Source organism: Podarcis cretensis (genome assembly GCF_951804945.1).
Source record: "Podarcis cretensis genome assembly, chromosome: 1".
In the NCBI taxonomy this organism is placed as follows: Eukaryota; Metazoa; Chordata; class Lepidosauria; order Squamata; family Lacertidae; genus Podarcis; species Podarcis cretensis.
Window position 1 is genome coordinate 131557730 of NC_137170.1, and position 21459 is coordinate 131579188.

Sequence of the window (21459 nt, forward strand, 5' to 3'; positions counted from 1 at the left end):
AGATACCTGCATCCCGAAGCCTTTGGGCAGATATCCGCAAGCCTGTGGAGACCGGCGCGACTTCCCGCTAGGTTCCCTAGGCTTGCGGATAGCAGCCTGTTCTGGGGGCTGGGGTCAGTGGAAGCTCGGCCTTCCCCCACCCCAGCCCCATGTCTGGGGGGAAAATAATTTTTTCCCCTTTATTTCCTCCCCCCCCCAAAAAAAACACCTAGGTGCGCCCTATGGGGCGAAAAATATGGTAACACTGAGGGCGGGTACATTTGAGGACCACGGTGGCTGGGGGTGGGAATCACCCTCATTTTACCCTGAAAAGAAGGGGAATAGCAGAGTGTCTTGAAAGACAGAATCTGTTATGGCAACAGCATCAGGGCAGAGCTATTCATCCATGGAAGAGAGAGGGAGAGGATGGGGGAAATATTCTTTCCCAATGGGATCATTCAGGGCATAACAGAATAGCAGGAAGACGTCAAGGCAGCAAAAGGAGGCCAACCATTTCGATCTTCCACAACCCTTTAATTTTTTATTATTATTATTCAAAATTAAAACAAAACATATCATCCAGAAACATATCATCCTTTTTTAAAAAATAATATTTATTAAGATTTCAAAAAAGTTACAATAATAAAAAAGAAAAGAAAAAGAAGAGAAAAATACAAAACACAAAAAGATAAAAAACAATTAAAAACAAATCAACCTTTCCATATCTTAACTTTCATTTACTTGTTTCCCTGACCTCCTCGCACCTCCCTTTTTTGTATTCTAGTTCAATTAATTATTTCAGCAAATCCTTTCCATTTTTGCTTTTATCTTAATAATTTATCTTAATATATTATAACTTTACATTCTCACCTATTAACAATCCATTTTTTCATACTCCTTTGTAACATTACTGCTAAAACCACATAACTTCATTCCAACATCCCAGAAACGTATCATCCTTATTCCCCCCCACCGCACAAACACACACGCCGCGTGTCACTTAGGAAGAAGGGAGAGCAAACGGAAAGGGGGGGGGGGGTTCCTAACGTTTTAATTCTTGTAATATTATTTCTTAAATTCCCATATCCCACCTTTCCTCCCAAAGGAGCCCCCACCTTTTCCTGCCACTGCCACCTTTTCTGTCACGTGAGAGTGCAATGTGGGGGAGAGGAGAATATCTATCGATATCTTTTCATATATAACTATATATCAATATCAACATATAGATATATATGAAAAGATATAGATAGGTGATAGATAGATAGATATAGATATAAATATATAGATATCGATATTGATATATATAGATATATGAAAAGCACTATGTATGTATAATATACATGTATGTATGTCTGACAGGCCAGTGTGAGTATTTCTAGAATCATAGAGTTTTTTGGGGGGTTGAGTTTGGGGGTGTTGAGGAGAGAAATAGGGGGCATTTAGGTTTTGCGGCTGAGCAGAAGTTTGTTTGGGGGCGTTTGAGGGTGTTTGTTTGGGGGTGTTTTATATATATATATAAAAGAATGTCACATAGAGGAGGGAGAAAGGTTGTTTTCTGCTGCTCCAGAGAAGCGGACACGGAGCAATGGCTCCAAACTACAAGAAAGAAGATTCCACCTAAACATTAGGAAGAACTTCCTGACAGTAAGAGCTGTTTGACAGTGGAATTTGCTGCCAAGGAGTGTGGTGGAGTCTCCTTCTTTGGAGGTCTTTAAGCAGAGGCATGACAACCATATGTCAGGAGTGCTCTGATGGTGTTTCCTGCTTGGCAGGGGGTTGGACTCGATGGCCCTTGGGGTCTCTTCCAACTCTATGATTCTGTGATTCTATGAGGGGCCGAGAAGCAGGAGTTTTGTGGGGTTTGTGGGGATGAGCAGAGGGAGGTTTGTGCTAAGTGTGAGATTTTGACCAGCTTCGGCCCATCTGAAGCTGAAGCTGATACAGGCTCGTCTTCTCTGGAGCCCAAACAGAGCGTCGTCACTCACACAGCAGAAGATAAGCAGTATGTGCCACATTCTTAACTTTATTTACACTTCTATGCTGAGAGAATACAAACATGCATCTTGCCTCTGCGAGAGCAGAGAAGCAACTCCTCTCGGAAACAAAAGAACACCGAGAGAAACAGTGAAAAACAGGAAACCAGTGAACGTCACATCCAGTCTCCCATTCCCGTGGGAACCCAACAGTACTCTGACTGTGGAATGCAAAACAATGTCCCGTGACAAGCATTTCACTGCACAGTGAAGGAAACAGAAACCAACACTAAGATGTCAAGGGATTTGGTACTAGGAAGTAGGAGGGGTGTTTGCGATGGAAAGGAGTTAGGTTGGGTAGTTTAGCTTCAGGGGGAGCAATAATAATAATAGTAATAATAGTAATAGTAATAGTAATAATAATAATAATAATAATAATAATAATAATAATAATAAACTGTGCCATCAATGGCTAACATTCATTCATTCGTTCCCCACCCATCTGACAGTGTTGCCCCAGCCATTGTGCGTAGCTTCCAACACATATAAAAACATAATAAGACACCACACATTAAAAAGGTTCTCTATAAAGGTTTTTAAAAGATTATATAGTTAATAATAATAATAATAATAATAATAATAATAATAATAATAATAATAATATATTTATACCCCGCCCATCTGGCTGGAGCTCCCCAGCCACTCTGGGCGGCTTCCAATAAAATACTAAAATACAATAACCTATTAAACATCGAAAGCTTCCCTAAACTTATCTCCTTGACATCTAATGGGAGGACTTTGCAGATGGTTTGTGTGTGGGGTTCAGAGGGTGGTGTGGAGGTGCTCAAAGAATGAGTACTGAGGACAGCATTTAACAATATACCACTTGATTGTCGCAAGGCTTCTAAGGGGTTTACAAGCAGTATTAAAATTATCAACAAAAGCATTTACAGATCATTAAAATTAAGAGTTAAAAAATAATAATTGTGGTTCACAACATCTTATGCGTCTATCCCTGTTGCACATTACAATTCTATGTAGCTTTCTGGATCCAGACCCCAAAGTTTTTGTTCTGCATGTATATGGCACCTTAAGTGAGGAGATGGTAAGAGGAAAGGAGTTGCTGGAGAATAGACTATCTTTATGTTAAGACTACAGTGGTACCTCTGGTTAAGAACTTAATTCGTTCTGGAGGTCCGCACTTAACCTGAAACTGTTCTTAACCTGAAGCACCACTTTAGCTAATGGGGCCTCCCGCTGCTGCCGTGCCGCGGGAGCACGATTTCTGTTCTCATCCCGAAGCAAAGTTCTTAACCCAAGGTACTATTTCTGGGTTAACGGAGTCTGTAACCTGAAGCATATGTAACCTGAAGTGTATGTAACCCGAGATACCACTGTATTGCAATACACACTGTCAGGCTGCTGTTCAAAATCGCCTGGAAACCTGTCCAAAAGGTAGTAGTTTACACACCCACCCCACACACTTATGGAGTAACTTTCCCAAGGAGGCTTCCTTGGCCCCATCTCTCTGGTGATGAAGTCCTTTTTTGTTGATGTTGCTGACATCACCTTGCCAACAAAGGTCCGTATAGTTAAAGCTATGGTTTTCCCAGTAGTGATGTACAGAAGTGAGAGCTGGACCGTAAAGAAGGCTGACCGCCGAAGAATTGATGCTTTTGAATTATGGTGCTGGAGGAGACTCTTGAGAGTCCCATGGACTGCAAGAAGATCAAACCTATCCATTCTGAAGGAAATCAGCCCTGAGTGCTCACTGGAAGGACAGATCGTGAAGCTGAGGCTCCAATACTTTGGCAACCTCATGAGAAGAGAAGATTCCCTGGAAAAGACCCTGATGTTGGGAAAGATGGAGGGCACAAGGAGAAGGGGACGACAGAGGGTGAGATGGGTGGACAGTGTCCTCGAAGCTACCAGCATGAGTTTAGCTAAACTGCGGGAGGCAGTGGAAGACAGGAGTGCCTGGCGTGCTCTGGTCCATGGGGTCACGAAGAGTCGGACACGACTAAACGACTAAACAACAACATCTGCAGCTCCTATTGGCCCCAGCAAACATGGCCAATGGCCAGGGATTATGGGAGCTGTGTTTCATCAACATCTGGGGGAGGGGTAAAGATTTCCCACACCTGATTCTAGACATTGGATCTCCTTAACTTATAGTAACCTTTTTTTCTTCCAGATGTTTTGGACCACAACTCCCAGCTGTCAGCACAGTCGGGAACCCATCAGCCTTGGCATCACAGAACCAGGCTGGCTAGAGCTGATGAGATACTGTAGGCCAAAACAACTGGAGAGCACCAGGTTGGCAAAGCCTGGCTTCAATAATCTGAGCCTTTGTTGTTGTTTTTATTTTTGGGATGTGGCATAATAATAATAATAATAATAATAATAATAATAATAATAATTTATTATTTATACCCCGACCAACTGAGCGGCTTCCAATGGAATATTAAAAACAATACCGCATAAAACATTAAAAACTTCCCTAAACAGGGCAGCCTTCAGTTGTCTTTTAAAAGTAAAACAGTTGCTTATTGCCTTGACATCTGCCGGGAAGGCGTTCCACAGGGCAGGTGACACCACCGAGAAGGCCCTCTGCCTGGTTCCCTGTAACCTCACTTCTCGCAGCGAGGGAACCGCCAGAAGGCCCTCGGCTCTGGACCTCAGTGTCTGGGCTGGATGATGGGGGTGGAGACACTCCTTCAGGAATACTGGGCCAAGGCCGTTTAGGGTTTTAAAGGACAGCAGCAACACTTTGAATTGTGCTCAGAAGCGTACTGGGAGCCAATGGAGATCTTTCAGGACTGGTGTTATGTGGCCACTCCCCGTCACCAGTCTAGCTGCCGCATTCCGGATTAATTGCAGTTTCTGAGTCACCTTCAAAGGTAGCCCCATGTAGAGTGCATTGAAGCAGTCCATGGCATGGCAGTTCTTTTTTGTTGTTTTTATTTAATTATTCATCCACCTCCCCTTTTAATTTTTTTTTTTACTTTTTTTTTTTAGCTTCCCCCCTCCTTATTTATCACCAGCCATCCAAAGGACCTTGTTATGGGGTGGCATAGAAATATCAAAAAATAAATAGGGAAGAAAGGAGGTATCAAGAGTGGTGGGTGAGGAAGAAGGAATTTGCTTTGTACACATGGAGCTAACTTAGATAAAATCTGATCATTGGTCTGTGTAGTGCACAGTCCTGGCCTCTCCACGTCAAAACAGGTCTTTGAGACCTGGAAAAGTTGGAGAAAAGAAAAACCTAAATTATCAAGGGTAATAAGAGTGACTTCCTTATTTGGAAAGGTTGGGGCCTTTTAGTTTAGAAGGATTCTCTCTGTCAGACCTGGTAGTTGTATTAATTCTAGACCCATCAAAAATCAATTTATGCAATGCCCTCTCTTATACAGAAGTGGTTGCAAGATTCAACCAGAGGATATAATTTTATGCACCTCTGACCCTATCACAGCAGGCAAAATACTATGTGCAGAATTGGAACAGTTCTCCAGGGTCTCAGGATTGCAAGTTACTTTTAAGAAAGCAGAGGTAATGTTTTTTTCATACACCACCCCATCCATATACAACAGATTTTTATAGCAATGTTGAACATTCCAATAGCCAGGAAAAGTTTTAGATATCTGGGGATACAAATCACCCCAAATTTGAAGTTGTATCAGTTTAATCATAGCATGGTTTGTAAAGCTCTAAATATGGATATAATACATTGGAATAAGTTAAGACTCTTCATTGTGGACAAACCAGTTGCATTATTTTAAAATAATTTCTTTTCTTCCAGACTTGGGTGAACACGTGAGATGCAGGATGACCCTGGGATCTATTCCAAAGGGTTTCAGAAAAAGCTTGCCTGCCTGTGGAGACCTGGGCAAAAAAAGGGATAGGCACACCTAGCCCCAGAAAAGAGACCCCCCCCCCAAAAAAGAAAATTATACAGTGGTGCCCCGCAAGACGAACGCCTCGCAAGACGGAAAACCCGCTAGACGAAAGGGTTTTCCGTTTTGGAGGTGCTTCGCAAGACGAATTTCCCTATGGGCTTGCTTTGCAAGACGAAAACGTCTTGCGAGTTTTTCCGACTTTCCCCACTCCCCCCCCTTTTTCTAAGCTGCTAAGCCGCTTATCCGCTAAGCCGCTAAAAGCCACTAAGCCGCTAATAGCGCTAATCCGCTAAGCTGCTAATGGGCTTGCTTCGGAAGACGAAAAAACCGCTAGACGAAGAGACTCGCGGAACGAATTCTTTTCGTCTTGCGAGGCACCACTGTACGAGGCCGAAAAGGAAGCTGAAAAGATAAAGGGAGCACCCAAGACATCCGAGAGAACAAAATAACCCTTGACGAAAGGCCTAAAAAAAGCACTCTGAAGGAAAACCTCCAGCCCCAGCCCAACAGGATGAAATACATATGGAGCCTCCACAGGAAATGAAAACATCGAGTCAGAGGAGGAGAAGCTCCTGAATTTCATTTATGAGGGCTTGTAGGAATCGTGGTATTCTTGGCCACTTTCCCAGTTCATCCCACCAGCAAAGGAGGTGTGGGCCGCTGGCCAGTATGTCCTGCTGATGTTGTAGAGGTGGCAGTCATTGTACCACCAGACTCCTGTGTAGATCTCTGCACATTTCTGGTTCTTTGACTCCTGTTGTTTGTCCTTGAAAGGCATGTTATTATGGTAAGAAAGCGAATCACTTGTGAGAAAGAGAATAATCTCCAGTCAAAGTCAGACCAAGTTAGCGCATATGTGCCAATCCCTCTGTTCCAAATTTGTAAGTCAGCTGAGAGGGAAAGCCAGAGATCTGGCTCAAGACAAAGGAAAAGGTTACCTAATTTTTCCTCTGTTACAGCCAGAGGAAAATAGCCAGAGAGGCTACTTTAGTCACTGCTAACTGTAAGAGAGGTAGAGTCCAACACTCTAACCGCCACACACCACACTGGCTTCACCCAACTTCACAAGGAAAGGACCTGCTAGATGGCGGTGAAATAGAAAGTTGGACTTTTTCCATTTGGCATTAGGCTTTTTGGTTTTTTCGCCTACCTCGTAGCAATCGTCACAACTTTTGTGGTATTGGTGGGTAGGTTAGGAATTGGAATAATGTGTTGTGGTGTGTTGAAGTGCTAGGTGTGGCCATCGCCTATGCCTTCAATTTTTGGGTATTCCGTTAAAGGAATCTGGCGGTCATGTATTCTGTCCGATGCCTGCTTGGCGGGAGGTCATGGCACGACCCTCGGTGACCTCAGGGGTGAGCCTATAGTTGGATTAGCATCAACAGGCTCCACCTACTGATGAATAAACCCACTTGTTTTAGAGATCCAATGCCTAAGCCAATACCTTTTCACTGCTGTAATCAATAAAGTTGTGGCCTTTCCTTGCCCATTAACCTTATATCCCGTGTCCTTGTGATTCATTTCACATTGCGGGGGTCGGGTCCTCGAACCACAACAATTGTATTTCACAACGAGAAACCCTGAATGCCTATCCTCAGAGGGAAGGTTCTTCAGCTCCCGGTTCAATTTCACAAAAATGGCATCAATCACTTCAGGATATTATTTTTTTTGTGGGGGGAGTACATGCCTTTCAATTCCCCCCTTTTTATAACTGTATCATTTTTCATTAGAGTGTTTTACATTTCATTGAATATAACCGCACATTCAATCCTTGACTTCGCTTCCCCCTTCTATGGTTCCACCTCCCCAAGCCGGTGCCGGCCACACCCGTTCACGGCGGTAGTGCCAGGAGGTGGGCACGCAGCATGCTCAAAACAGAGTGCCGGCACCGGCCAGGACAGTAGTGCTGGGAGGCAGACGCGTAGTGCGCTTGGAAATCCCAGCACTACCCCCCCCCCGAATGGAAGACGGGGGGCGGTCGGGTTGGCATTTGTTTCCAAACATGCTGCACGCCCGGCACTACCTCTCCAAGCAGGCACTGGCCACCCCATGTCTGGTAGCTATACCAGTTTGGGGCCTGAAAAGCTTGTTTCTGGTGATATGTAGGGCTTGAACTGTGTTTTCTTGTTGGGGATGAGCTGTGGTTTGGTGGGTAAGACATACCGTATTGGCCTGAATATAAGACACACCCACAAATAAAAGCCGCACCTTTAAAATTCTAGGCTTATTTGTGGGTGCGGCCCGCCTCCCAGCACTACCGCCCTGGACGGGGGATGTGGGGCAGCCAGCACCGGCTTGGGGAAATAGTGCTGAGACTGCTGGAGTGGTGGGAGGTGGGCGCGCAGTGCGTTTGGAAACAAGTGCCATCCCCCGCCACCCCCAATTCAGGATGGTAGTGCTGGGAGGTGGGCTACACCTGCAAATAAGTCTTGAATTTTCAGGACAATACGTTATGTTTTACCCACCAAACCACAGCTCGTCCCCAACAAGAAACGACAGCTTAAGCTCTACACGTCACCAGAGACAAGCTTTTCAGGCCCCAGAGTGGTATGGTTTCCAGACCAGTTTGGATCCTCCCTTTTAAGATGGCAACACCTGGTAATATGGATTTGTGCAACTCACTGATCAAACTGCAGTCCTCAAAAGATGTGTGCTGTACTGGGATGGAGAAAAGGGAGGCATCTCTGGCTAGGCTTCTTGACTGTTCCTTCCCAGATGATGGGAGCGCCGACCAAGGGTTCAGGGTGGACATATCCGTTTGTGCATTGCAAAGAAATGAGAAAAAAGCATGGGTGCAAAAAATGGTGGAGATCTAGTTGGAATTATATATTAGGTGGGGGATTTCACCCCCACACCTCTGCCCCCTGAGCACCCGGACTGAAGGAGTCCACAACTGAGCCAGCCTCCGAATTGGAAGATGTTTTGATTCTAGGGCCCTTACCTGGTTGCCAGTGAACAGGCAGATCCATCTGGCCAGAAGGCTTCATGGCTCCACAAATCCCAAAAGACCCCGAAGAAGAAAAGCATTTTTGCCAGCCACATGATGGCTTCCTTGTAGATTGTGCATTGTTTTCAATGTTCTGGTTTTTCATTGATTTTATCCATCTGCATTCTATCTCAAGGCAAGTTGCTTTGAGACCCTTCCCCCTTTTTGGGTATAATGTGATTAGCAAATAATAGAGTTTTTAGGGGGTTTTGAATGTTTTCTGTAGTTTTTCTGTAGTTTTCTGTAGTTTTTATATAGTTTTATGTAGTTTTGTGGTAGTTTTATGTAGTTTTTATGTAGTTTTATGTAGTCTTTCAATTTCATTGTTCTGCATGGGACAATGACAATAAAGATATCATATCGTATCGTATCGTCCATGCAAAGTTTTTGCTGTAATAAATGTGTTAGACCTCAAGGTTCTTTTTGTCTTGTTACAGACTACCACACTGGCAGGAATGGATGCATCTCTTAGATTCAATTTCTCATTTTTCAGGTTTTTACCTCTGCCCTCAGTCTTAAATTCAGCCCACCTCATTTCCACATCAATCTGCATGAAAAAAACGTAAGTAGAAAGTCTACATGAAACTTTGTAGATATCTCTATGCATTTCCCCCCAAGCAGTTCTCTGTAATCAAATGTATTTTTGTACATGATTTTCACTCATAGACACTTTTTGTGCACATGGTTCCTAATAGATGCCTTTTGTACACTTTTTCGACTGGAGGAGATTTGCAGGAAATAATTCTGCCTTCCGACTCAGCCCTCCTGATGTACATTGGTAATCTTTTGGAATGCGGTAAAAATCAAGAGGACTGTAAAAATGAAGCAAAGCGCCTTCTCACCTCCCCTTTTGGGGCAGCACTGGGCCTGCAGGGCACCTGAGGCATTGCATCCGCCCTGAGAGCCCACCAGCTTGGAGGGTACCCGGGACAGATGCAGCAGCTCAGGCGCCCTGCAGGCCCAGAGGTACCTGGGGCAATCCATCCATCCCACACCCCTCTAGCTATGCCACTGAGTGGTACCCCATAACCAAGGGGGGGCACTGCTGCCTCAAGTTCCCAAGGTATCTCTGGGTGCTCCTGCTTTACCTTTAACAAGTTTTACTTGGATTTAGGCGGCTTTCACTCAAGGTAGAAAACATGGCTCCTGTGTCTAGTCAGCAATTGTACTGGTGGCCATCCATGTGTATTTTGCCCATGGGGTCAGTAGCAGAGAGATTACCGGTAAATACAAAATTCTGACAGATACAAAAGAAAGAGGCGGCTTCTCCCAGCCAGATCTAAAGATTTATTATGAGGCGGCTAGTTTGAGTTGGTTGCGTGATTGGATGACATTAGATAATGAGGAGGTACTAGATCTAGAAGATTTTGGTAACAGGTTCAGATGGCACGCTTACATGTGGTATGAAAAAGTGAAAGTACATAAAGGGTTTCTGCACCACATCATTAGAAAATCCCTGTATGAAGTATGGAATAGGTATAAAAACCGGCTAGAAAGGAAAACTCCGTGGTGGATTTCGCCTCTGGAGGCATTTGCTGTTAAAAAAAAGAACACGGGAAAGGGCTGGGCGACATATAGAGACCTAGTTGTGGAAGTTGATGGCAAATTAAAATTAAAATCATTTGAAGGGTCAGTGGCAGAGAGGGTTAAGACACAGGAGTTCTGAGTGGATGGGATTCCTATTTAGTCGTCAGGATTCTCCTATTTCGCTGCCAGAAGGTTTTGGAGGTGGGGGGAAAGGCGGCAAAGGCACCCACTTCTCTCTTGGTTGGTAAGGATTATTTGTCGTTGAGATGACTCGCCCCTCAGAGGATGCTCCTGCAGGTGTTTGGGAATGAATATGGCGGCTAACATTTGTCCATAGCAAAGTCGTGTCATAAAGGTAAAGGTAAAGGTACCCCTGCCCGTACGGGCCAGTCTTGACAGACTCTGGGGTTGTGCGCCCATCTCACTCAAGAGGCCAGGGGCCAGCGCTGTCCGGAGACACTTCCGGGTCACGTGGCCAGCGTGACATCGCTGCTCTGGCGAGCCAGAGCCGCACACGGAAACGCCGTTTACCTTCCCGCTGGTAAGCGATCCCTATTTATCTACTTGCACCCGGAGGTGCTTTCGAACTGCTAGGTTGGCAGGCGCTGGGACTGAGCAGCGGGAGCGCACCCCGCCGCAGGGATTCGAACCGCCGACCTTTCGATCGGCAAGTCCTAGGCGCTGAGGCTTTAACCCACAGCGCCACCTGCGTCCCAAGTCGTGTCATACCAATGCATAAAAAGAGGGTCGGCTGGCTGGGAGATCTGGCAAGGAGGCGAAAGAGGGAACGCCCCCGGCCGTGCCGCAGTTTAAACCACCCATGGCCACGCCCCACGCCATTGCTGATTTGCCAGTGAGGTGCATGACGCAGCTGGGGGTCGGCGTGAGGTGGGTGTCAACCCTCCGCCCCCTACCTGAATCACTGAGATGCCCCGGATGCCTGGCTGCAACACCGCCCACCGGGGAAGGTGAGCTAACCTACCAATTTGCTGTTCTTTCACGAAGCCCAAAATCAACTGCCCAAGGTGTCCAACTCACTCTGCCTAATTGTAGGTGTTAGGGCTATCGGGTGGTTGCTCGAGAGCGATCAGGTAAGATCCCTCACTGGTCTTTTCAAAAGCTTTATTATTGGTGCAAAAACCTTTACAATGCAGAGCGCCTCTATTCCATGTATTGCTCACTCACTAGCAGAATCTGAGAGTGGGCGATCCTTAAACCTTCCCCAGCAGAGTACTCTCTTGACCCCCAGCCTACGCCTCCCCTCTCTGCGCGAAAGCCTAATGCACAAGGAAGGCTTGGGGAAAGGGGGACCTTCCTTCTTCCTCGCTTTGCTCAGGCAAGGTGTCCTGGCCCCGCCTTGCATCCTCCGAGCCCTGCATCTCCTCCCCACTAGAGGCGTGGCTTCCTCCACTGAGGAAGTGCTGCTTCCCATGATTTTTGGAGGCTCTCTGTACTCCATCTGCCCTTCCCCCTCTCGCCTCTGAGCCAATGGCAGTTCCCTGACAGTAGGGCTGGCCCTCCTGGCTTTCTTGTTGGTGCTCTTGGTGTACGGTCCAATCCGTTGACACTTGATTAGATAAAGTGGGCAGGAGAAGAGATGTTGGGTTCCCTAAGCAGAATGGTGGTAACACCCTAACAAAAGTGCACTTTTATCAGCTGCAAGATTACCGAAAGAGCTACCCACCCGGGAAGAATGGCAGATGAAGGTGATGGAATACATGGAACTGGCTGAGATGTCTGGGCCCGGAATATCACACCCCTTCAAATGAGTGGACAATCATAGTCCATTAACATTAGAGCACTACAGAGATTACCTGAACTGTAATATGAGCAAAGTGTAGAGGCCATGTCTGTTGGATAGACTATATGGCTTGTAAAAGATAACAGGATATTTATACCAGTGTTCAGATTTGTTTTTGTTTTTTTAAAGGCATCTGCCTACTCGGGGATTTCTAGGTTTAAAAGAGCAATTGCAGAAGATATTTTTGTCAGCCGGAGCATTCTTGCTGACATCTCATTTCCTTTCTCTTCTTTAGCAGGGAAGGTATAATCAGCATTTACTGCTAACCCTTCCTTCCTGTTGCAACAGATGGAAGTAACAAAACAGCAAAAATAAAGGGGGTTATTAACATTGACGGCAAGCCTCCCAGTGCTCTGGCCATTAACTGAATGCTGCAAGCTGGAAGTTATTAGAACAGCTAAGGGGATCTAGTGTTAAAAACACAGGAAAAGTGTTTTTGAGAAAGAAGGCAATGGGTGGGAAACGAAATATGCCGGAGAGTATTATTGATGCAGAATGAGGCAGAACATGTCTGAAAAATGTAAATCACCGTTGTCATAAATTAAGCATTCTTGGAGCAAACAACGTCAGATGGGCATAAGGATTGTTTTTCTGATGGCCAAAGCCATCACATAGCACATATTTTAGGGCTCTTCTGCATTAATTTACGGTAATATGATGGAATTATGCTAGTAACTGCCTACCTTTGCGCACACAAAAAGAAGACTTTGGGACATAAATGAAGAAAAATGTGGCAGTGTTAGCCTTGTCTCCTTTTCTCTTCACCTCGTAAAGCTCCGATCTCGTGGCCTCGTCATAAAACAGCGAGAGTGGTCAATAGTAATTGAGATTCAAGATTAAGAGGGCCTGGTCACATGGCAACGTGCAGCTGGTGTTATGGAACATCCACTCTAGGGGTCAGTAAAGCTTATCCCAATTAGTCCTTGGCTTTCAAACAGGTTAAATGCATGTTTAATTAAGATGCAAAGCCATAAAGGTATATAGCGTTTTCCTAAAGTCCCTCTTGATTAATCAGGTTTAGGTTTATCTTATCTATTAATTGAGGGTAAGGAGCTGTTATAAACCAGTCAAACAGGAATTGCTGTTGAAGAATTATTACTGAAGAGCTCCTGTCAAAGTGAAGTTAATTACTCTCAAAATTGAAAGTGAGGGGGGGTGGGGAGCCGGTGCCTAGGAAAAGAAAGCATTTTGCTAAAGGAGATATTAAATCCGCTACCATTTACATCCTTTAAAGGAAAGGTGAAGAAGAAAACTGTGACCCTCTCTTCCGACAGTGTTCTGAGTCTACTGAGTTTCAGGGCCTTGGGAATTCCATTCACGGAGACTAGTCAGGGCAGAATCCCTAGTCGGGACACCCAATTAACCTCAGCCATAACTGGTTGAATGCTGGAAGGCACTGCTCCCCTCCCGAATTAATCAGATTTTCAAACAGGCTAGCTTTAGTTGATGGGGGCACAAGGGGAATGGATTAAAAGCTAAAGCCATAACCCAACCAGAGCTAAGTACACTTAAACCCATTGACATCAGTAGACTTAAGCTCTCTTAACTGTGAGTTGGATTATGGCCTGCGGTTGCTTGTTACTCATAGTCCAAGACAAAAAAAGGAGTCCTGTAGCAACCTAAAGATTAACCAACATGGCATAAGCTTTCATGGATCATTATTCTCCTCCCCCACGCCCTGGCCACTTTTCTTCCTTATGAAAAGAGTCCCCAAAACCCAATGAAAGTTATATGGGTCACAATAATAGGTGGAGCATAAATGAATTTAAGACGTAATAAATTTTCTTGTCTTTAAAATATCACAGGTTCATTTCCCCTCCCTGTTCTCTAGACTAAGATATCTGCTTCTCTGAAACACAACATAGTCAAATGTGACTTAAAAGTCACTTTTGATCATGTCACCCACTTTTACATCAGCTGGTAGATGATATTAAGAAGACATTTGGAACAGAAAGAAACAGGAAGTTTGTTCTATGACTGTTGATTTATGCTAACAAGGTAATGTATATAGTCATTGGGACCAGGGCCTGGAGACCATGGGGCTCTTTCTGTGGTTTGAGGATATAAAGACGTTCTAGTCATTGGTTACAGGAAACCTTATCTTGAATAGCTTTTTAATGTTGAGCAGAAACTGGTTTTTCTTTGTAACTGTTCCAGCTCACACTGTTGTAAACCACTTGACTAGCCTCACCAGACTGTGGAAAGAGGCACATAATAGTTACTATTGATCATTATTATTTACTTAACTTGTCGGGCACTTTATACAAATCTTTCAAAGACGTCCACAGAAGTACAAAACTATTTAAAACCAACATGCAGCGCTGAAGTCACCCAACCATAAAACAACCCTTCCATCTCTGCACAACATAGGCCCATATCTAAACAGCCTCTTCCTTGACATATGATTTTTTCCCTTCATTGAGAAGCTTTCAGTTACATGAGACCACAACTGTAACCTAAATCAGTACAGCCCAGACACAGCAATGCAACCCCAAGGCAAATTGGGAGAGAACAACGCTCTCCTAACAAAAGTCAGGCCCTAAACTACGTTTGCTTTTGCATGTCACTGCAATAATAATAATAATAATAATAATAATAATAATAATAATAATTTATTATTTGTACCCCACTCATCTGGCTGGGCTTCCCCAGCCACTCTATGCTGCTTCCAACAAAGATTAAAATGCCACACATGAAAAACTTCACTGAATCAGATGTCTTCTAAATGTCAGGTAGTTGTTTATCTCTTTGACATCTGGTGGGAGGGCGTTCCACAGGGCGGGCGCCACTACCGAGAAGGCCCTCTGCCTGGTTCCCTGTAACTTGGCTTCTCACAGTGAGGGAACAGCCAGAAGGCCCTCGGTGCTGGACCTCAGTGTCCGGGCAGAACGATGGGGGTGGAGACGCTCCTTCAGGTATACTGGGTTGAGGCTGTTTAGGGCTTTAAAGGTCAACACCCACACTTTGAATTGTGGTAGGAATCGTACAATGGCTTGACATCTCTTTCCCCATGGCATAATTCTAGTCTGCTGTGTGTATGAAATCACTGAAATGTACAGGTGTCTCATGGTTCTCCCTCACACACAACTGGTGTGTTCTCTCCTGGAGTGGTTTTAATCTAGTAGGAAATACCTGCCCCACAGGCTGTCCCAAGATGGTTGCTTTATTCACATGCAGACACACCAGTGAAATACAGGGAAATGTCTCTCCAGCTCTCCGTTTGAAGGTGTCAGGATGCTGTCAGCGGCTCCCGGCTGGTTGCCCAGAGAAGTATAAAGACAAGGAAAAGTTTATTACCGTCCTTTTTTATTTCAATCTTTACAGAAAGAGGCTAAAGAACCCAGCCTCTTGGATAATGGCGTTGTCCCGAGTGAATCTCCATCCCCCGTCTCTCCCAATTCCTCCTTTGTCACTTCTACAGTTGCCACTGTTATTGTTTAGTCCTTTAAGGTAAAGGTAAAGGTACCCCTGCCCGTACGGGCCAGTCTTGACAGACTCTGGGGTTGTGCGCCCATCTCACTTAAGAGGCCAGGGGCCAGCGCTGTCCGGAGACACTTCCGGGTCACGTGGCCAGCGTGACATCGCTGCTCTGGCCAGAGCCAGAGCCAGAGCCGCACACGGAAACGCCGTTTACCTTCCCGCTGGTAAGCGGTCCCTATTTATCTACTTGCACCCGGAGGTGCTTTCGAACTGCTAGGTTGGCAGGCGCTGGGACCGAGCAGCGGGAGCGCACCCCGCCGCAGGGATTCGAACCGCCGACCTTTCGATCGGCAAGTCCTAGGCGCTGAGGCTTTAACCCACAGCGCCACCTGCGTCCCATGTTTAGTCCTTTAGTTGTGTCCAACTCTACATGACCCCATGGACCAGAGCACGCCAGGCACTCCTGTCTTCCACTGCCTCCTGCAGTTTGGTCAAACTCATCCTGGTAGCTTTGAGAACACTGTCCAACCATCTCGTCCTCCATCGTCCCCTTCTCCTTGTGCCCTCCATCTTTCCCAACATCAGGGTCTTTTCCAGGGAGTCTTCTCTTCTCATGAGGTGGCCAAAATATTGTAGACTCAGCTTCAGGATCTGTCCTTCCAGTGAGCACTCAGGGCTGATTTCCTTAAGAATGGAGAGGTTTGATCTTCTTGCAGTCCCTGGGACTCTCAAGTGTCTCCTCCAGCACCATAATTCAAAAGCATCAATTCTTTGGCGATCAGCCTTCTTTATGGTCCAGCTCTCACTTCCATACATCACTACTGGGAAAACCATAGCTTTAACCATACGGACCTTTGTTGGCAAGGTGATGTCTCTGCTTTTTAAGATGCTGTTGCCACTACATGCCCTCTATCTTTCAGCTGCTTGCTCTCCTATTTTTAAGGCTCGCCGGTATCTGTGAGATGGTAGGTCTGGAATGTTTTCTAATGGCAACGTGTCAGCCATATGTTGCTCTGGCTCTCTCATGATTTCCTAACTTTCCCCCTCATCTGCCTCTGAGCTGTGACCTCCCTCAAACCCCTGTTGTAAATCTATACTGTCTTCCTCTTCCTCCTCCCTGGAAGGGTCAAGAGGGGGAGGTGGTCTCCACCATTCCTCCTCCTCCTCTGTCCAGTGCCTGACAGAAGGGAGCCCTGATATTCCCCTCTTCAGTTCTGGATAGGTGGCCATATTCCACAACTGTGACTCTCGGTCATCACAAGGAGTCACAGGGCTCCTACTAACTTAAGAGTGTGTATAGTATTCATGGAACAATATTGGAAGTTCTCCTTTAGTGATGTCGGTGTGTGTGGCGTTTGTGTGTGACATCATACTGGGTCATAAGGTGTGTGACTGGGTCATAAGGTGTGTGACATCATACTGGGTCATAAGGAAAGGGTTAACTAAGTGTAAAATGATTAACCAATAGGAACCCAAGGGGAGGAGTTAGAGTTGTTAAGAAGTGAGTCTGGAGTTAGAGAAGGGAGAGGGAGGATAAGTCTGTGGTTTGGGCTAGTTTGTTGTGAGAGAGTGAGAGAATCTGTTAAGAGGAGTCAGTTAAAGAGTTGGGATAATCAGTTAGTAGGTATTAGGAAGGTATAGGCCGGTAAAGAAACTAAGATTAAGAAACTGACAAGAAAAAATATCCGAAACCATAAACTTGTTAATGCTTATAAAATAATCTTGTTTATTTGGTTTAATGTTAACAACTGTCTGGACTCAGTGTGTACCCAAGAGAAACGGGTTGGTGGCAGCGGGGAAGCGATCACAGTGGTGGCACAGGGATCAATAGACTGTCAAACGTCCGGGGACCCTGTGTGATGGCCACAGTATGTTAGACATTAACTCTACCCTTTTATTGACTTACATATGGACATCAGTTGTAATGCAAGAGAGGCAAATGAGGCCTCAGTTATAAATGTTAACATAGGCTCTTCCTGCTGGGTGCCGGAATTTGTGAAAATCAGCATTTGTGAAATATAGACAAAACATCGTGAGATCGTATCTCAGGTGCCCAGATTCCGTATCTGACAAGCAAGCTTTCCCTTCAACTCTTTCCAGCAGGAATTCTGAGGAACTCCGTTTCAAATAATTGCAGTGCTTTTTTTGAGGGAGAGTGTGAGACAGCCGACAGAGAGTTTTGGACTGAATTCATAGCCGCTGTCATCCCTGAAACTCCCCTGGGTGCCTCGAGCAAATCGCTCTGTCTCTCTCCCAACCAAGGCTACACCTTTTGCAGGGCTGTGAGGTTAAAATGGGATCACTCCTACACTCCTCAGAGAAGTGTACCAAACATATAAACCAATAAAGCTGCTTACAGTGACAGAGCAACCCCATCGCCTCTCTGAGGTTGCAATCCTAGACACTTCTCTGGGAACAAATCCCATTGAAATAAGCACGGCTTACTTCTGAATTAAGGACGCAGGTGGCGCTGTGGGTTAAAGCCTCAGCGCCTAGGACTTGCCGATCGAAAGGTCGGCGGTTCGAATCCCTGCGGCGGGGTGCGCTCCCGCTGCTCGGTCCCAGAGCCTGCCAACCTAGCAGTTTGAAAGCACCTCCAGGTGCAAGTAGATAAATAGGGACCGCTTACCAGCGGGAAGGTAAACGGCGTTTCCGTGTGCGACTCTGGCTCGCCAGAGCAGCGATGTCACGCTGGCCACGTGACCCGGAAGTGTCTCCGGACAGCGCTGGCCCCTGGCCTCTTAAGTGAGATGGGCGCACAACCCCAGAGTCTGTCAAGACTGGCCCGTACGGGCAGGGGTACCTTTACCTTTACCTTACTTCTGAATTGAATTTTTGTGTGCCTCTCCTTTCCTTAACGAGAGCTACACTTCCCCCAGACATCATCGTGTCACATGCTTGCACCAGTATGAGAGGCAGCATTCATAATTCTGTATTCTGTGCTGAGCACCTTCGTACTAGACAGATGTCAACGGATTGGAAGGGATTCAAAGAACCACAACAAAGCTGATTAATGGGCTGGAGGGATTGATTTATGAGATGTGATTAAAAGACCTTGGGACAAATCATTTTGCCAGCTAATGATTCAGGAAAGAGTTCTCTGTACTTATTCATTCATTCACTTATTTGTTCATTCATTGTTGTTGTTATTATTGCCATGTTTATGATGATAGTGATTGGAACGCTCACAATGGTGGCATGGGGATTTTAGTAATTAGGCATGTCCACTTTGCATGTCTTTTTATATATTTATATTTATATTTATATTTATATTTATATTTATATTTATATTTATATTTATATTTATTACTACAACATTTATATAATGCTCACTAACAGAAAGAAAAAGTAAAGACTATAAATACATGAAAAGAGAAACAGACTCATCAAATCTGCAACAAAGAACAAGTGTCCTATGCTAATCTTGGGGCTCATCCAGACTTAATTTTTCTTCCATGCTTTTGTGATGGCCTGGGATTCGGACTCGGACGCTGAACCTGAGGGATCCCAGACTGCACAGGATTCCCCGCCTCCAGAACCAGCTGAGCCGGGGCTGGGGCTTGAGCCTGAAGGGTCCTCACCTGTGCTGGATCCTCAGGTGCAGGCATCAGCTGAGTCTGCTCTGGCTCCTGAGATGATGGAGGACCCATTGCCTGCAGGTGCTCCACTCTCAGCCCCGTCAGAGGAAGCTGAGGTTGTCCCTGGGTCCAGTAACCCTCCAGCCTCTCCTGAGCTGCAGAGGCTTAGGGCAGGGAGGCGGAGGGAACTAAGTTCCCGCAGGAGGAGTGCTCACCTCCAGGCCAGGAGAGGCGAGTCACCTGTGGACTGGGGCTGCCCTATGCCTCGGGGCAGATAAAAGCCAGCCAGCCCCAGTCCCAGGTTGCTAGAGCAACGTTGTAAGTAGCCAGTTCCTGCCTGCACCCTGTCCTGCTCTTCTGTCGGAGCTCCTGACCTCACCCAACTCCCTGCCTTGGACCCAGCGTCAGCTTTGATGGACTGCCTCCATACTGCACCCTCAACCTCGCACTGGACTCGGACCTTGCCTCACGGTTACCCACAGGACCATCACAGCTGTCTAGGCACAGGTCTATGTCTTCCTGGTCTGAGTTCTTCTTCTTCTTCTTCTTCTTCTTCTTCTTCTTCTTCTTCTTCTTCCACTTTCCCATTGCTCAGCTCTCAGCCTTCTGCATCTCAGTGAGGCTATGCCTTGAAGCTCCTTTGAGAGATTTCCACTTTTACCTTCTCCTACAGCTTGGCTCTCTTCTTTCGAGAAGAAAGGAGCACTTCTTTCAAGAAGCACTCCATCGCTCTATTCAACTTAGCAGTGTTCACAGTGGATTCCAAAACACAGTCGTCTTGCCTCTCCTTCACTAGATACCTCCCATGTTACCGTTAGCCAACCACATGAGAACTGCTGCAGATCTCTCTAGAATTCGGTGGCCAACCAATCAAATTTAAACACATAGCAATGCGTATAAGCGTTTACAAGTTCAGTGATTTAAATTACTGTGCTTAACAAGGAGGTCACGTAGAACCAAAGTGCTCCCTGGCTATGACCACATGACTGCTTCTTTAGGGCTTTGTGGTGGGAGTTGTCCTAGCTGGAGTGCAGGTGAGAGTCTGGTTTTTGCCAATGATGCTACAATGTGTACTCAGGGGGTATGCTGCTGCCCTATTGCTACTCAGTCTTGGGCTCCATTTCTTCTACTTGCCTGCTGTTTGGAACTTGGAGGGCTGTCCCCTCAAGGGGGGCTCCGCTGGGGCTGGTGGACGTTGTGGGAGCTTGCGGTGCACTGGTCTTCCCTATGTTCTAGGGCACCACACATACAGTGGTACCTCGGGTAACATACGCTTCAGGTTACATACGCCTCAGGTTACAGACTCTGCTAACCCAAAAATAGTGCTTCAGGTTAAGAACTTTGCTTCAGGATGAGAACAGAAATCGTGCTCCGGTGGCATGATGGCAGCAGGAGGCCCCATTAGCTAAAATGGTGCTTCAGGTTAAGAACAGTTTCAGGTGAAGAACAGACCTCCGGAACGAATTAAGTACTTAACCCGAGGTACCACTGTACAAACAAGGGATGTCTGCATCAGGCACTATATAATGGTTTGCCCTTTTAGCTACAGATGCCTGCTCATTCTCAGGAGGCAAGTATTACGACAGATATTTCAGAACAAATGCATCTAGGCTGCTCCAGGAGCACTGGGTTGCTATTAGCTGCATAAATTAAATGCAAGGGACAGCTTGTGTGGCAACAATCTGAGAGGCCAAACAACTTGAACGTGTGAAGAAATAAAAATTAATCTAAGCTGAAAGGAAACAACGACCAAGATTTCCCAAAATACTATAACATGGGAAATACACCAAGGAGGTTTCATATTCCACACCCACACACCCTGCCCACGGAAATTTAGCTTTAAAACACAGAAACTCAGAAATGTACGAAGGAAGATAAGAACAATTTAGCATTTTGGCCCTCCTTATAATTTTATCCCCCCTGCTTTAATAAATCAGGATGTTTTAGGAAATGCTGACTGCAGACGTTTTTTGACTCTCTCAACAGTACTTTAATAAAGTCTGGGAAATAAACTTCACAGGAAAACCTCGGGTGTTCAATTAGTTTAAAATGTTGTAGGGTAGAGAAACGGAGATAATGAAATTATAAGGATAATGGCGGCTTAATGTTTTGTGGCTCACACGAGATTTATGTGCTCCAATATAACCTCAAGCTACACATATGGCATAATAAAAAAAAAAAAATACAAAAAATTAGAAGAGACTAGAATCCTGGCTAGAGAAATAGGGGATGTGGAGAGGGTGGGTTTTGAATGCAGAAAAGTCATAGCCAGGCTCTTGGGGGATGGAGTTGAGCAGCT

The 21459-nt window shown here is 45.6% G+C and overlaps 1 long non-coding RNA gene across 1 annotated transcript; it reads right to left on the reverse strand.

Annotated features, from left to right (window-relative positions):
* Nucleotides 1-15307: 15307 nt before the first annotated feature.
* On the reverse strand, nt 15308-17447 carry LOC307220392. Its single transcript, XR_013840864.1, has 2 exons — nt 16760-17447; nt 15308-15416 (listed from the first exon to the last, which is right to left on the reverse strand). It is a non-coding gene; the product is annotated as an uncharacterized lncRNA (long non-coding RNA).
* Between the last annotated feature and the right edge of the window lie 4012 nt (nt 17448-21459).